General features: G+C 35.7%; 1 long non-coding RNA gene across 1 annotated transcript in view; it reads right to left on the reverse strand.

The window, feature by feature from the left end:
- The window catches only part of LOC309877855, a 637773-nt gene that overhangs the window by 267799 nt on the left and 351768 nt on the right, over positions 1 to 18206 (reverse strand). The gene's annotated exons all lie outside the window — the stretch shown is intronic.

The raw sequence follows: 18206 nt of genomic DNA on the forward strand, positions 1-18206 counted from the left end.
GTATCTTTGCCAAATGCAGAGAGATGTAGGGAAAAGCACACATCTGTAAGTAATGTTATCTAGCTATTATAAAGAATTTTTTGCTGTTGAGTGGCAGCTTCCAGAGAGATAAACAAACATTTAAAAATAATTATTCTAAAGGCATGAATAGGACAAGGTTACAGTAAGCAGAAAAGCACAATGTCTTTTTTTTTTTTTTTTTTTTTTTTTTTTTTTTTAATGAAATTGTTAGAAACATCAAACATCAGTGTACACAATGTTTACAATACTGCCTGAATACCCTTTCCCCTGGTGGTTTTTTTTTTTTTTTTTTTTCTTTAAAAAATACTGGAACCTGAAAGTCACTCTAAGAAGGATGTATTTTTTGATATTTGAAAAAATGTGCAGTTCGAATAAGTTGGGAATAAAAATACCTATGGTATTTGAGAACACCAGCTTACTTGGGAAAGGTATAGTTACCCACTCTAGCAAGTATTAAAATCTGAAATCAAGGGTTTTTAGTAGCAGACGGAAGTTCTGTTCCTTTCTGACTCATTAGTATTTTTGTGCATTCCTGGATAAATATGTCCTCTGCATCCATAAACTGAAAATGGTTTCTAATGCAAAGGCAAAACTTGCAGAACATTGGGCACCAACTGTAAAATGATTTTATTTCAGCTACCAGTGACTAATTATTAATAACACAGATTTACCTTGCCTTCATTTTCAGAACGCTTACACATTTTCGTAAGCCGTCTACCTGGAATTTCTAAATAGGAAATAAAATAACCCTTGCAAGCCAAACAACTTCTTCTCCTTGTCGCCATATGCTGCATCTTTTCCCCCTAGGTTTTGAATACTCTGTGTGTTGAAGAATGGTGTCTTTTCTTTTCATGTTGCTCTGTCGGCGGTCATAACAGCTATTCTCTTCATGAATATGTAAATCCCATGCATAAAATCACAAAAATTAGCATGGCGATTTCCACCATAGAATGTGCCCAATTATGTCTGTCTAATATGTGAATGGTGATGATTTAATCTTTTGACTATATGAGCAGATTCAGGTACTGTTACAAGAGATGCTGTAATTACAGAATACCCAAACACACAGGCTGGATGCATGCACATGCTGGGGATCATCAGGCTTTTAATAAGAACTGGGCATCTGATGCCTAGCTGTGATGGAGTGCATGCAGATTCATTTACAGGCGCTTACTCTGATGTTTAGTGACAAGGGAGAAAAATGCCCTAGGTCTGTAATAACCCTTCCCCTTACTAGCTGAGACTCATTTGCATTTGAGATTTTTTTTATTATTATTATTATTATTTCCTACTGAATGCCTGCAATTAAAACTAAACAAATGAAAGTTTCGATAAATAAAAGGAGAAAATGGTGGCCGTATTTGCTAGGCATCCTTAACTCATTTGGTTTATTGGGAATGGGTGTTGGAGCAGGGGGGAAGGACATGCAGAAAACAAAAACAAAAAGGCACCACCAGCAGTTGATGCATTTTTGTATTTAAATAAGCAGGCGTGCTCGTGCATATTTATATGACGTGCATGCCTATGCGCCGCTCTGAGCAGTGGCACTGCGGCTCGGCTGCAGTAATTAGGCTGATGTAATTATAGAAAAACAAAGCGAGCTTGCTTGATATTTTTTTCTATACAGTGGGAACATTAAAGACATATGCGTATTCCAGTAGACAAAAAATGAACCTGAACCGCTGTCAGAGGCTAGGAGGACAGTGTGGCCAGTGCACCTATTGTGTCACTGCTGTAGAAAGCAGCTTAGCGATTGGCCACTGTCTGCAGCACATAATACTGACTGGTTATAAAGGACTTGTCTAGAGGAAAGCCTGTAGGTACTCCATTGTCTGGCAAAGTTGATATGACTGCATTCTTTTTGCAGGGGGTCAGACAGCTGAACTGTAAAAGCTGCACAGATTTTTTTTTTCCTCTCTCTCTCTCTGTCTCTCTCTCTTCCATACAGCATTTTTCTTTCATGCCCTGTCTCAGTTTGCATAGTTAAAGAGAATGCTAATTAAGATCCCTTGTCTTAACCTGAAAATAATGACTCGGATGTAAATAGAAAACTGGCGATAGTTTAAAAATATTCTTGCGTAGCACTGAGATATCAGTTAACAGTTCTAGGGGAAAAAAAATGAAGATGATTTTTTTTTCTGTAATCAAGGTAAACAAAGAAGAGTTATTGCTTCTTTTTCTTCCTTCCTTTCATTCTTTCTTTTTTCTTTTTTTTTTTTTTTTCATTTTTCTATTTATTTTTAAACCAATGATACTTTACTATTACAGGTCAGATAATGTTTTATTTCAGAAAGTGTGCTAGCTACATAATTTTAAAGTCCCTAAATCAGTTGCAATTTAGTGCTTATTAATCCTTCTTAGGATGTAATTCGGTGAAAGAACTGCTTTAAAAAAAATTCTTTTCTGTATTATAGACGGATCTAACAACGCAGTCTGGGCTCCGTGCCAAAGGCTGGTATTTCACAGCAGCGACCGCCTTACAGATGAGCTGTGGGAAGCAGGAGGGAGACTCTCTTAGGGTGCCACTACTATGGAGACACAGCTGGGCTGAACAAGATTTGCTTCAAACGACAACAAGAGAGACAGCAAGTGTCTGGTTCGACCGCTGCCCAAGCAGGCAGTAACCAGAAGAGCTAGCAGCCAATCCGGCCATGCTGCACTGTTCGAAACCAGCTCTACATCCCAGCCAATCAGTGACATCACTGGTGAGAAACTCATTTACATCATGCAGTAATGAACTTTGTTTAACGTATCCTTTTTTCTTTTCTTTTTTTTTTTTTTTTTTTCCTCACAGAGATTAGGTCCTCCATTAATTATTCTGCCAGCATAATTTGAATCGCTATGCAAAACGATGGCTACATTATTCCTGATTTTTTTTTTAACTGTGTGCTGTCTCCACAGGTAATCATGGGCATTGTTCCATTTTTTTTCTGTTGGCCCCATAAAACCTTTAGAAGAGTCTTTTATTGTTAATGTTGTGCATAAATTTTACCTTTATGTATGCTTGTCTCCTCGTAGTCCTTACCTAATGTGGTACTGCTTCCTCCATTTCTAGTCTGAGATTACCTTTAACCATCTTGGAAGGTAAAACGGGTGTTGCTGCAGCATCGAGTTTGCATCTTTAGCTGCCATCACAGACTAAGTACTTATTCTAATGCTTCAGAATTCATTTCACTGTGGCCGTTTTACATATCTGGCTTTCTCTAAAGGTTCTTACATGCATCTGTTACAACTGAGTGAAGTTCAGTACTGTTATATTTCATTCTTCACCACTTTCAGCCAAGATGTCATTTTATTAATGAATAGAACTGAGATCATTTCTGAACAAATTTCACCCCCTTCCTTCCACCTCAACACAATGCACCTGATTTGCATCCATTTACCAGAATAACTGAATACAAGAGCGAGTATGAAAGGAAGTCAAGGGAGAGCTTGCATACTGCTTCAGGGTATGTTGCAGAAAAGCGAAATATAGAATTTTTGTTTAGCTATTTCTCTTTATACTTAGGATGTGCTTAATCTGCACAGAAAAGATTAGATCTTAGCTTGAAAAACTATTCTCTAGCCAGCTTTTCATATTAGGGAATAGGCTTGTTTTTTATAATAAACATGCAGATTTTCTTGAGATGTGTTCAATTATAAATGGAAAACATTTGGGCAAGCCAACATTGTGTTGAACATTTGGATTTAGTTCTTTGTGGGTAAAGTAATTTGTTGTGCGAACAATTTAGGAACAGCTCAGAATACTGTGGAATGCAGAGATTTCAGACCGCATAATCTAATGAGGCAAGTTTTAGTTCTACAGTATTCTAATAGCTGAAACAGCATCAGATATGAGAAAAATTCAATATTGTGTTATTAAATTAAAGCTATATCTATCGCTAGTGGGCTTCAAGAGGTCAACAGTCTCTAGTAAAACAAATTTTTTTTTAAAGGAGTATTCTTAGAATTTTTGTTACAACATGCTAACTTCTCCCACCACACACACAATAATGTACAATTTGTTTATGGAGCTTCAGTTATATATTGATCCTTGTAGTCACTTTGAAAATACAGAGGATTTAAACACTAAACTATGGCTCTTTCAATGCATGATGCATTCCATCATCCCATCATCAGTATTCTGTGTGCGGCTGTCCTGATTCAGCCACTAGCTCCCCTGCTGCAGATCCTGTAATTTGAATCATGCGTAATAATATATTATCCTACTGGGGGCCTTCTTTCAGTAGGAGAGTGGTTTTATACCTTCTGCTATAAGAGAACTGTTGGCTCCTTGCCATCTCGTAGCCATTATTCACAGAGGCAATCAAGATAGTCTTCCTTAAGGAATAACATCTGCACAACTGCATGTGCCAGAAATATGCAGCCTCCCCCACGTTATAAATTTGGTTTTCTTGGAAGCAGGAATATTTGAGAATACTGGAGCATAAAAAGTGGACATTTACAGGAATTCATCAAAAGTGTATTGGATGTACCATGTGCTGAAATCTAGGTAGTGAGGACATTTGGAGTGGCTAACAGGGGCAGAAGGGAAGAAAATACAAGCTGGTGGTTGTTCAGTGACTCCTGCTAAACTTTTTCAAACTCAGGTTATTGACTTAGCTGATGATTTTTAATATAGTAAAAATGTGACGTTTTTCTTGCTGACAAGGTGATTTTCTAGCTAATATGCTGATGGTATGTTGTCAGTTGGAACTGGAGCTGCATTTCCTAATATGGGAATCTAACATTATTTAATGCATTCAACAGGATGTGTTATCATTTAGTAGTAAATGAAAAACAGGTACAAAAATGGGCTAAGGTTGTCAAAAATAGTCAAAAATATGGAAACTTCACAATGAAGTAACAAGTCTTAGAATTGCAGAATTGGACAGTGTTCTCAAAATAAGACTTTATGAACTGTTTCTGCTGCTAAAAGCTCTGTAGGGCAGCAGAATGCTAGTGAAAGCAGCTGCCTGGGGGCAGGGAAAGATAAACCCCAGATCTGTGCAACTTTATCATCTATAGTATTCACTGCTGCCGCACGTAGCATATCTACCAACACTGTGGCTATTTAGTTTTCATTCCTTCACAGAAATATCCTCCCTAACACTCTTCCCCCTTGTCTTCCTCTCTCCAACCACTTCCTCTCTCCAACCCCCACAAGATCTTACTTTTTCAAATATTCTTTCTGTGTAAGCATATAGAAAAGTGATATATTTTCTTCTTTACAAGTGATTTTAACTTTCCTGTTACATTTAACTTTACTACAACATCAGATTCATTAATTTAAGTTTGGGGAAAACAGGGGAAGTATTGGAGAGAAATAGAGGAAAAATTTAATTTAGTGTGTTTATTTCATCCGGGAGCTTACATATTCCTCATTGAAGAACAATAGTACAACTGCAGTAGCTAATCCTACACAAACTGTGTTTACTACAGTGTTATTGAGATGTATAGAAAAGTGGAGGAGTCTTCTTGTTGTCATCACCTCCCGTTTTTCTTTCTAGAAGAAAGAAATAAGATTGATAACCTGGCTAAAAATCAAAAGTGCTGGTATTTTGGAACAGACATTCTTCTGAGACTAGGGGAATTATGGTAAAATAGGGCTGTTCTGGAGACTGACACCTAAAGAATCTTCTTAGAGGGAAGGACACAACCTCAGCACCTGAATAATCAGTCCCATTCAAAATACTGTACAAAATAAGATTGGTATTCTTAAAAGAAATAGGGCAACTCCAGTAATCTAGGAATCAGCTGAAGTTTGGAGAAACAGGTTGGTTGTTGCTGCTTACTCCCTGACTCATACTAAGCTGGTAATGATGAAGAAAGCTTCAAGGACCATTGATGCTCCATTGAAGAACATGCTCCATATAGTCATTGAGTTTTCAATATTATGAATCATCAGGAAGAAAAATGCAAAAGAAGATAATGATTTGATGGATCACAGGGGGACAGATCATCTTTATGATAGCTGAACTCTCCTTTGAAATGAACAAGAAGAGTAAGTAGAACATGACATTTGCCATAGTTCATCCTTTTTAAAAGAAGAGGTGTATCATTCTGGAGGATAAGCCAGCAAATGCAATTTCCAGCTACTGGAAATTGCAATGAGTTTCTTTTCTACTTCTGTGAAAAAATACATTGTACTTCTGTTCTTCTTCTGTGCTAGCATTTTTGCTGTCTGAAGAAAGTCCTAACAAAAAGTCTGTTCAACATATGTCTTCTGAACAAAGGCCTATTATTTCAATCTCTGATATTTCCATGCAGGACACCTATATGAAGAGAGTATAGACAGTGAAATTTGTTTTCTGCTCTTACATAGTCTATAAAAATCCTGTTTCTGCAGCTCAAGTTGTACCATTTTTAATGAAAACAGTGAGGTCAGATGGCAGAGGTGACTGCTCATGTGAGTTACTGCATTTAAACTTTTATCCATGTATGATTTCTTCATAGTTTAAGGTAATGTTCCTGCTTCCTGAAATAGTCAATTTTTAAAGAAATTCAATCAGTTCTTAAAATTAAAGGTGACAATATTGGGAAAACACACTAAGAAGCCAGTAACTTTTAGTTCTTTCAAAAAGAAAAAGAGTGACTATGGGAAGCCTGTAACCGTTTCTTTTTAATTTATTACCTTTAAGCAGCTACCCCTTACAAGGCCTGTATATCCTCTCTTTCTGCAGCATACGAAATTGAATTGTTTTTAATATGAATATATATTAGTATATTAGTATGTAGATTAGAATACCATGCGTATGCTTACCTCAAGGCAGCGGATACTGAGCTATTAAATACATTAACTTTTACAGTCAACAGTGTAATGGTAGAAAGCTATCAAGAAATATGTGCCTTGCTGGGTTATGTCTAAAAATCTAGAATAGTACATACATATGTTTTACTTAGGCATGTAAATTTTGAAGGTGGTTTATGTTTATTGTTCTGTTTTTAGCCAGTACAAAGATACATACTTGTTTAGAACTGTGGAGGAAAGAGCTTGTGTAGGAGATTCTTTAGTACTGAATCAAAATACAATCTTGGGTAAACAAGGTCAGTCACTATTTTACCAGGACACTTTCACTTCCCTCACTTGAAATTAGGCTGTGGGAAATGGAGTGCGATGGCTATTCTCAGCATGAGAAAAAGCCCAGAAGGGACTGAAAACTGTTTCCTAGAAGTAAGTATAAAGAGGATGGTGAATAATAGATAAAGGAGTCAAGGTCAGTCCTACAATGACTTAAGTGTGATACTGGAAAAGGGGCTCTTTCTTGCCTAAATGCTTAATTTTACTGGTGGCTAACGGCAGGGCAGTTAGGCAAAGCACATTGGGATACATCACCCTGAAGGCCATCAGGCAGGGGCTTAGAAGGATGAGGAGGTAAACTGTTGACTCCTGTAGTATTTTATGTACATAGTACATAAATGTACATAAAATATACATTTTAGTACATAATGTACAAATAAAGTACAAACTTATGTACATAGTACAAAGTATGTTAAATGTATTTTTATTTCTTCATGTAGTTTTCTTTTTTCATGTCAGATGTCAGTTGCACTTAGTGTATATTTTGGAATACAGACACATTTTAATAATGTATTTATATATTTTTTTTCATTTTATTCCTACATTTAAGTGAAAAGATAAAATGTCTTACTTTTAGAAAATCCTTAACCCAATAAATTTAAGCCAACTGTTTTCTCAGAGAGAAACTGAGCTCTGTGGTAACATTCAGCAGTAATAAACCTGGGCTCTAATACTTTGTTATGAAAGCTATCGCTAAATGTTTTTTTGGGAAGTAACTTAAGGAGGACTAAAGAAGTCATACACTGGATTGAAAATTGTAAGAGAGTACTGTGATTTGTAACTGCTTATGGTTGTGACCTCATATAGTTCATGAAGAAATTAAAGCTATCTTTGAAGGTGATGAAAGGGCAAATTTAGAGAAACATCTTCCACAAATTCTTAGAAGGTTAGAAAGCTGTATTTGGGGGCAGGGGGGTGGACTTATTTAAACAAGTATAAACTAGTTGAAAAGGTGCAGTAATGTACACATTAAAAAAAAAAAAAAAAAAAGAAGATTGGCAAGATAATTATTAAAGGATACACATAATATCTCAGGGAGCGTATAACTATAAAAAGGGATAGAAGTAAACCAGGAGTAGCATACAAAAAATCGCACAGTTCTGAGTAGGTATCAGATGTAGCATGAACCAAGGTACTTGGGTAGTAGAAGCAGGCTTGTTTTGTTAACAGAGTATGAACTGATTCACCCTTGCAGCCAGCCTACTTAGCTGAAGTAGATTCCTAATGTAGTTGAGATTAATCTGGTTTCTTGTAATGGTGCTACATTGTACAGTATATATCCAAAGTGGCTAAACAGACCACAAAAGTCATATGAGCCAAAATTATCTGGAAAATTAAGAACCAGACCTTCTAGTTACAAACTAGTATCAAAGTGATTGGAACTCAAGGGAACTTTCTTCAAGAAAAGCCATATTTCATAAATACTTTATAAAACATGCACAGAATTCCCATACTGGCTGGCATCTTCCTTCATCTGGTGGAGTATGCCTTCCATGCAGAGTTGTTCTTGTAAAAAGAGAAGTGGAGGGCTTTAACTTGCAGAGCAGAAACCTTGAAATTGAGTCTCTGGGGAACAGCCTTACTACAAGAGGCTACCAGTGTAATGGCATTGGGTCTAAAGTCTCTTGCTAAACACATCAGAAGATATTTTTGTACTGACTGAATGCTTGCTGATAGGTGTTTTCATGGAAAGAAGTTTAGTAAGTATGGAGGGATGTGGAAAATGCACCAAACACAACCTGCTCAATATATGACAAAGTGTAATCATGTCAGCTGTGAAGAGAAATGGGCATTTTTTCTTCTCTCAGGAGCTATTTGGCTGTTGGTCATTTGGAGGACTCTGAGAGGGGCAGGAAACAGGGCTGAGGCAGTAAGATGAGGATGGCTGGTCTCTGATACGGGGGTAGTACTGAGGAAAGAAGGCTTGCTTGCCTGTTATTGGTTAGCTGCCTTATCCTTAAGAATTGACCTTGCTTGGACACTAAGAAATCTAGGGGATTACTCTTTCATATTCATAATAAAAGAGATGCAGATTTAGGGGCTGTCTGTGTAGTGCTAGGCACCTCTTACTACTTTTCCCCAAAGGCTTTGAACAGATGGCCAGATGGCAATGAGGAACATATTTAAAACATTTTGGATTTGTGAGAGAAGGTGGTATACTATGATATGAGGAGAAACCTATAAGGTCTATCCTAAAAAAAACAACAGTGGTAACTCTGATGGTCTTTGAAGGCCATTTTAGTGCATTTCATGTTGTATGCAGAATGTTTTGCAATTTGTAGAATAGTTGGGAAGTAAAACTATGCCAGTTTTCCACTTAAAATTACAGTTTCCGTAATATCTGGGCTTGCTTTGGGCAGTGTTTGTTACCAAGAGCTTTCAACCTTACAACTTGGAAGGAATGGAAAAATAATATTTCACTGCACGTCCAGTCAGCTCAAAAAATTCACTTAATGGAAAATTAGTTTTTGAACTACTCTGCTAAAATGCAAGGTGCTGCATACAGTTTTGTCATGTTGTCTTATCAAAATAGTAGTGGGGCTTCTTTTCTCTTGTTCTCTTGGGTGGTCCATGCTCAGAAAAAACAACAGAAGATACCTTCATGCACATACACAAAATAGTGCTATGGAACTCCTCACTGTGGGACACCAAAAAAACAAAACAAAATTAAAAAAAAAGCTCTGTTCAAAGTGTGTTCAGATTCAGGGATGATGAAAAATCCATGAAGAACTGTTAAACATTGACATTATCTCTGACTTAGGAGATTCTTGAGATGTTACTTGCTAAGGATAGGAAACTATAACAGGAAAGTATCTCTATGTATTTGTGTGTTATTACTCTTCTCTTAGATGTCTGCTGTCAGAGATAGGATACTGGACTTTCTGATCTGATATAGTACATGTATTACTAGATTCCCTGAGGCACTAAGTGTGGTATCATTCAAATTTTCCTCAGTGCTGCGTACAGGAATCAATTGATTTTAGCTATAATAAACAAAATATAGTTGAGCAGATGCTGTATGCACAAAAATGAAAACAGCAAGCTACTAAATTGTTCCTTCTAGGAACAATTTCCTTTTTAGGTATTACATCGTGATAATAAAACATAGAGGAATTTTGATGGTGCATGAAATAAAGCCTTCTGAAACACTACAGTCAACTGAAATGAGATACTTTAGTTTTTGGAATGTTCAGAGCTGTTTACTATTTATTAGCAAGGTTGAAATATTTCTGAATTTTGCAATTATTTTGGAATGTCCCATTCAATATAACATTTTGAAGTTGCTAAACTTTGACCATCTTGGTGATGAAAAAATCAGAAGTATTGAAATGTCTTGCTACAGGAATTTTTCATATTTTGATGATTTCCAGCAAACTGCTGTATTAGGCTGTAAGGCTCTATTTCCCTTTTCTATGCACTGAAGGATGCTGTCCTAACCTGAAACCTGCCCATGAAATACCTATGAAACAATCATTGTGTATATGAGATAGCTTCTTCTTAGATTCCCATTGATTTCATGAAATGAAACAAAATGAACATTGTATGAACAAAATTTATGTTCAATGGATGTTTCATATTGAACTTAGTCTGTTAGTAACATGGCTGTCTTATGATAGTTACCTATAAGACCTATATAAGTAGTTACCTATATAGTTACCTATATAAGACCTAGGTTTAGGTCTTTAAGTTATTAAGATATAGTAAATAGAAATGCATGCAACATCTTGAAAATAATGTAGATTTACTGTCCTTGTAAAATAGGCTAAGTACAAAAATATATATATATTTTTAGTAAAAGCATTGATCACTAAACCAGCTACTTTAATTGATCTACAAAACTGAAATCATTCCCTTTTTCTTGTCCTGCAAAACATGGGCATAGAATTAAGATTATGATAAGGATGATTATGATGCTGAAAATAAATATTTACATTGTAAATGGCACCCAAGCTGAAAACAAGGCTATAAGGATTTGACAATCTGGTGGTGTTTTGTAACAAAACATATTTCCATTTGAGTCATTGAACAGCAATAAAGTGTTAAGTGTTTCCACATTTTTTAGAAAGTTGCAATGATTATAAAGACATGGAAAATTCTAGGTTTTAGTGCTTCTGTGGAAATAATTTTAAATATTCAACATACTGTAATTGTAAAAAATATAATAAATGCATTTGTGAATAGAATGAGAGTTCTTTTTGAAAACATTGAGTGGTTTTGTTTTCAATCCAAATTTATGAACCAGTCTGGGAGCCAACGTCAACATGATTGTTGATGTGTATGCAAAACATTATGTTGATATAGTTACATAATTGTAGTATACATATTCATTTTCTGCCATGTATTTGGAACAATATGTGTGTATTTTCAAAAAGTTTTGGCTTAGCTGACTAAGTAACGACCTCCCCACACTTGCATTTTCTATGCCATTTTGATAGGAGTCTGAAAGAGTCTGTGTTTTTATTGCATTACCAGTGATTTGGCCCCACAGGTTCAAATAGGGGGCTATTATAATCAGCCATTCCCTCTTGGCCTGTGTAGATGTGAGCTATTTGAGGCAAAAATTGTGTTACTGTGATGTGTGCTTGTTCTGGACCAGGGGAGGCTAGTGCAACTTCCATGGGTTCACACTGTGCAAGTCTGAGCCATGGCATCAAAAGAAATGGGCATGGTTGGTGGGGAAATAAACAGAAAAAGGGGGTATTTTCAAAAATCTGACTGCTTTCTGTGATGCTTCTGACAGATGATCTTTTAGAAACCTACCTGTGATAGGATGTGTGGACACAGCCTGAAAGGTCAGCTCCAACAAGGTCTGAGCAGTCATGTATGGTCTGATACCTGTCCCTTGGATGAAGTCAGAGATCTACAGCTACCCATGAGCAAGTGTTGGAGTGGGGTGGATAGGTGAGACACCATGTATGTCACTGGCCGCTCTAGGGATAAACAGCTAATATTTCTTTTCTTCTTTAACTCGCTTGCTCAGTCTCTCTGTTGATGAGCATTGTCTTTGTTACAACAGTGTTTATGGAAAACAAAATGTATGTTCTTGGTAAAACATCTCTGAGAGAGACCTAAACATAAATTTCATGCACTTCATAACCAGTTTCCCCATATTCATCTCATAAGTAGTAGCTATATTATTTGTTTTCTCTAATTTCATAGTTCCCATTAGCTGTCTGTTCATCACTTTTCATTAATATGATCTGGGTTACATTTAATTCTTCCAAAGACTTCTTCATAACTTTCCACTCCTCTCATTTCCTACCAATGCAGTTGTTATTTAAAACTTAATATTCATGATACCAATCAGAGTAGTTTTCACAAAAAAAAAAGGAAAAAGAAACAAGAAAGCAATGCAGTGTAGCCTGCATAACAATAGCATCTAGTAGTCTTATTATTTATTGTTGCTGCAAACTCTGTCAGCTTCAATACAGAATACAGACATGCCTACTTTATTTCCTTATAATGTTGACACTGTCATGTTGTTTAAAAAGAGCATGTACATTCTTCTAATGTTAATAAAATATATATTGTTACCATGTTTAGATCATATGTAATCAAAGTTGGTATCTCCCACTTGTCTCTGTAAGTGGTGTTACTTTGCTCTACTGAGGAGTTTTTCTAGAGTTAGTCACACATTGCCTAAGTGCAAACATGCAAATCCAGGACATTTAGCCTTGACTCTTGAGTGCTGGAGGATACAGACTCAGCTGTTATGAGAGATCTGCCAGTTGATCTGGGCTCCTATATAATGTTTTCTAATGTGTCAGTATGGTGTACTCTAAGAAGATATAAATAAGCATCAAAATACTTTGAGAAATACACTCAGTGACAAATACACTAATGCATCCTTTACCACATTTTGGAAATGTAGATAGGTAGGAGGGAATGGAAAATGTGAAGGTGATTTCTAAGGAATTAGCTGTTGATCTCACGGAATTACAGATTCTTTTCCAAGTTTTGTGTATAGCTAGTGAATTAGACAATTTGCTGTCCCTCTGTTCTGAACTCAGCATATTTTAAACTTTGATGGCAAAAAAAAAAAATATTTCACACGGTGGTTAAAACAGTTCAGCCCTTTGGTTCTGTCCTCCCTACTATACCTGGTGGATAATTTCATTGAAATCTCTCAGCATGTTTTCACTTTGATCATACCTTTTCCACCCAATTCAAGGGAATTAGATGCATTCTCAAAGGATCTAAAGTAACTCTTCTTCGGATTGGTTTGGCTGAGGTTATTCACTCAGTGCAAAAATGGAGCACCAGGCAGGAAATACAGGAGTGCCTTTTCCACTAGGATAATTCGTGAAATCAAAGCTGTATATTCATGCAGAATCACAAGACTAACTGCAGCTGGCAAGCAACAGGAAGCAAGTCATTTCAGAGAGAGGTTCATTCGCTATTGACAGAAAACCTATGAACTGCTCACTGAGTAGGAAAGATTTTATTTAAAAAGTGGCCTCCAAGGAAATATCTGAAAGAAAGAAGAGTTTATGTCATACATCAGTTCAAAAAGGGTTGGAGATTTTTTCAGCTATTTGACCTCATTGTTGGAAGCATTAGCAAGCCCTTCTAATATGTAAACAAACCTTCGATATTTTCTCCAAGCTTCCAGCTTCTGTAGCTCATCCATTAGTTGATATATTCCTTGGTGCACAGATAATGTTTATGCTTCACAACTTAACCATGATGTGCAGTTTAAGCTATTGTTTGTCCCATGTATTTTTGCCAGATGCTAGAAATCCTGATAACATCATATATCTAGAATCTCTGAAAAATAATGAATGAAAATGCAGTTCTGGCAGCATGCTTTCCCATTGTATGTAGATAAAATATACAATTTAGAGGACTTAAAAGACTTCGATTGGCTGCACAGAATACACTTGCATGATAAAGGACAAGCTTTGTATTCACATTTATTGAAAGAGATAACACATATTTGGTATTCATTAATATCCATTCCATCTCCTACTCCTCTGAATTATGAGCCAGTTGATCTGCATGCTTTCTGTACAATTTTGGGATCTTGGAGAATGAAACAGTCTTTAGAGGAATTGCCTCAGTCTTGTTTTAAACCCTCTCCTTGACAATCCTCAGCTTCTCATTGGTGTTTGAGAAATTTGTTCCATTTGTGTGATAGAGTCAAATGTATTCAGTGACCATTTATTATACCAATGTGTGACAGACATCTGTTAGAAAGAAGAAACCAATGCATCTTGCTAAATTAGCTATTGAATTTGCCTGGCCCAATCAGACAAGAGGTTTCAGTATCACTTGTGAGCCTGCTGGGAAGTGCTATTTAAAAAAATAAAAATAAAAAAATCTTATTTTCTCAGCACATACATGGCTATACATTATCTTTATAGCAGCACCTAAATGCATTAATGACTTTCACAGATTAGTTTAGTTCTCCAGTGTTATTAGAAAATATAATGCACTTCAAAGGCTGTTCCCTGGTGGATTTTCCTGCTCAGAGATGGGTTTTGGAGATACCATCAGGTATTGCTACTCTTCTCTCACAGGACGATTGCTATTTTTGCTTGTGCTTATTGTTTGTTTTGTCTGTTCTCTTTATTCATTTTGTGTGTTCTAGTGAATTTACTGTTATGGATAGTCAGTTAATAAGATTGAACCGTTAACAGTGTTACAACTGTGTCTCCATGTAGATTTTTGTTGCTCTGTATAGATAATTACTGTGTATAGCTCTTACATTAAAAGTATTGTGGAGGTATACTTGAAATAATATATTTTTCTTCTGTGTGTTTGTTTATAAATATTAATGTTTTATAATAGTTAACAGAATGACAAGTGATTCAGGATCTGACATTGAAGAGAGAAAATTTGCTAGAAGTAGTGATTCTGTTGGACAATATTGGACAACAATGTGTTGTTACAGAGTTCACAGTCCATAGCTCTGTGTTTTTTATATATTTTTTTTATTTTATTCTTTTTTTTTTGAGGGAACATGGACTAAGGAAGCAATTTAAGTCAAGTTTCCCCTTGACTTCTGAGGGGAAAGAAGGCGCAAATGTGTAGTCAGTGAAAACCTGCACCAGTATGGTACAGAAACATATACAACAAACTCATATTTGGCATTAATGCTTTATATTGCTTTATATGACACTCAGAAGTTCGTAGCTTTTATTTTCTGATTTGCTTAGTTGTACACTGCACTGTCTTGAATTATTTTCTGTGAACACTGTCCTTGGAACCTTTCACGACAGCATCTTCCTGGGATGTGCTGGCCTTGAAAGACTTAGAAAATTTCAGAAGCATCTGAAAATCTTCCAGCCTGAGGGAAAATGCTGTATTTATAGACAGCTTATTGAAAAAGTCAGAAATATGCACTATGAAGGAATTGGTTGAAACAATACCAGGAGGAAAAAAATGCCTATGTGTGACTTGCTCTGCTTTTCCCTTCCATAAATAAATAAATAAATAAATAAATAAATCTTGGCCCTAATTAAAGTCTTTAGGCAGTTTTACAGTTATTAGACCACAAGGTAAATTTTTTTTATTTTTTTTTTTTCCCCTAGGGATACATTTTAATATGGTCAAAATGTTCCTTATTTCAGTTTTTCTATTTTCAGCCAGAAATGGAATCTGAGTATTTTTTCCAGTTTTATTCTATGGAGATTAAAATGGGAATAAAATTCTAGTACATACTAGATTTTTTTATTATTATTTATTTATTTATTTATTGCAATGAGATGATATTAGCACATTTACTGTTTCATAATAACTTGTCTTTATTGCTAGTATGAGCTGATCTAGTATGATCTATTGTCTTGAAAAGGGTAGAAAGTTTTCTTAAAATACTGTGCAGTGCTTTAGATGAAGCACAACTAATTGTAATATGTAACTGAACACAGAGAGAATGGAAAAAGTGGCTGAACTTTAATAAGTCTTTGTGTAGTCATATGCAGTGTGTGTATGGCTGCGTGTCAACACATCTTTGGGGGGGGTTGTTTTTAAGATTAAATGCCTTTAGCAAGATGGAACAAGGGGTAACAGAACCCATGTACGTGAAGCACTTTCTGTTACAAAGGCATATAGCAAAGCACTGCAACAACAGAAAGTTGGACTCCAAGGCCTCTTTGACACGTCACAGACTTATGGATTAAAATGAAATATTGCTCTATGTGGAAGCAGTGTCATTTTTATGTAAGATCTTTGACTTCTGGCTTCCTTGTTCTTCCCATTCTACTGTTGGAGTGGCCTGGGAAAACACGGTGTTCATGCTTACATTGAATCCCTTTTGGAAAGCTCAACATAACTATAAAGCTGCTTTTGACTAGTGAAAACAAACTGTGTTTCTCATAGAAGAGAATGAAGCTCACAAATGAGAATGAAGGTCAAAAGGTAAATTCAACTTCCTGCAGCAAATATTTTTTGATCTGATTGCTGTGCACAGCGTTCCATTGCAGAGCATGTCAAAGCAATAGATGTCACCTAGCTAAAAATGTCCATAAACCCTTCACTAATATGCTTTTATTTATAACTTTTTTGTTTTGTTTTGTTTTATTTGTATTTGAAAATTTCTGTGAATTGTTCACTTCCATATTTTATGGCAAAAAAGGAGCAGGGATATGAAAAGTGAAATAAAGAAACATGCTTCGATAGCAAGCTATTACTTCTATTACATAGAAAATAGGTTTGGAAAGAGACAATAAGAATGATAACTATCAGAAATCAGAGTTACTAGCAAACAAATCGTGTCAGAAGTGGAAGTAGTAAAATTATTAATTTATATTGGTTGAAAGTTATTTCTATTGATTTAATTGTAGGCTCTACTAACGCATCCTGAAGCTGCTATTTTCACTACAGTCTCTGGCCTGAATTAAAGTATAGAGTAACTGACTGTTACCTTGAAGTTGTTCTGGACTCTGTTAATGGTTTGTCAAAACCTTCTTTAGTATGCCAAACTTTGCAAGAAGTCAAGTGAGAGGCGGTTTCTTGTTATGGGATTTTGACATCTGTTCTTCATACTCAGGAGTAAAACGTGCTGAGACCACAATAAGAAGCTGGCAAACATGTTAGGTAAATGGGAGGGAGACACGTTTTTCTCGTATACAGAACATCCCTCATTTCCCCAATGCAAGACATGCAAACATTACTGGCAGTAAAAGCACCCATGGACTTTATGTTTCTTGGGGCACAGAATGACCTTCTTATGTTATACAGGTGGTTCAAAGGTGGCAATTTTGGGCTGCCTGTATTCTTACTACATTGGTAGAGAATACTCATACTTGAGACTATTACATTGAAACTAGTAGTTATTCCTAAAGGGTGATTTGAGGGAGTCTTTATTCTGTTCTTCAACAAAAACAGAGAGAGAGAAAAGGAAGGGAAGAGATGGGGAGATAAAGTGGTGGCTTTAGACCAAAAATGCTATTACTTTATTCTTCTTACTCAAGATATGTGACTGCAAAAGTACTATTTATTTTCAAAACTGAGAATCACAGAGTGAATCCACACTCCACTGCTTTTTTATTTATTTATTTATTTATTTTTTAATTTAATTTTATTTTTTATTTTTTGTGAATCCAGCTTCTACAGCCTTTAATGACATTGTGACTTTCCTGGCTGGATCCAGAGTTGTTGTTTTTAATTCCTGATTTCACTTTTATTTGCTTGAAGTAATATTTTTTTTAGTATTTATCAATGAAAGGATGCATGAAGAGATCATAGCAGAATTAAGCAATTAAACTCAATTCAGTCTCAATTAAATGAAACAATGCACGTATTGTCACTAAAACTATTTCTTTTCTCCTCTTTAATTTGCTGTACATAGCTATTTGCAATAAAAGGCAATAAAAAACCTCCAACTTTTATTATTAAGCTTTGTAAGTTAGGGTTTACTTCCTCACTTCATCTTACTTTGAACAGTGCCTTTACATGCAAGTAATTCTACTTTTGCAGTGATTGGGATTACTTATATGGCAAGAGAGTAGTCAGGGAATAAGGATGTTGGACTCCAGACTTGAACGATAAGATAAGGTGTTTTGAAAATATTTAAGTAGGTGGGTAGGATAGCAAAGATTTTACAGGTATCATGGAGAAGTTAAAGCATTCATTATTTGAAAAGTGCCTTCTGCTTAGAAAGGCAATGCCATACATGTTCTTG

The sequence above is a fragment of the Aythya marila genome, assembly GCF_965140915.1.
Source record: "Aythya marila genome assembly, chromosome: 1".
NCBI lineage: Eukaryota > Metazoa > Chordata > Aves > Anseriformes > Anatidae > Aythya > Aythya marila.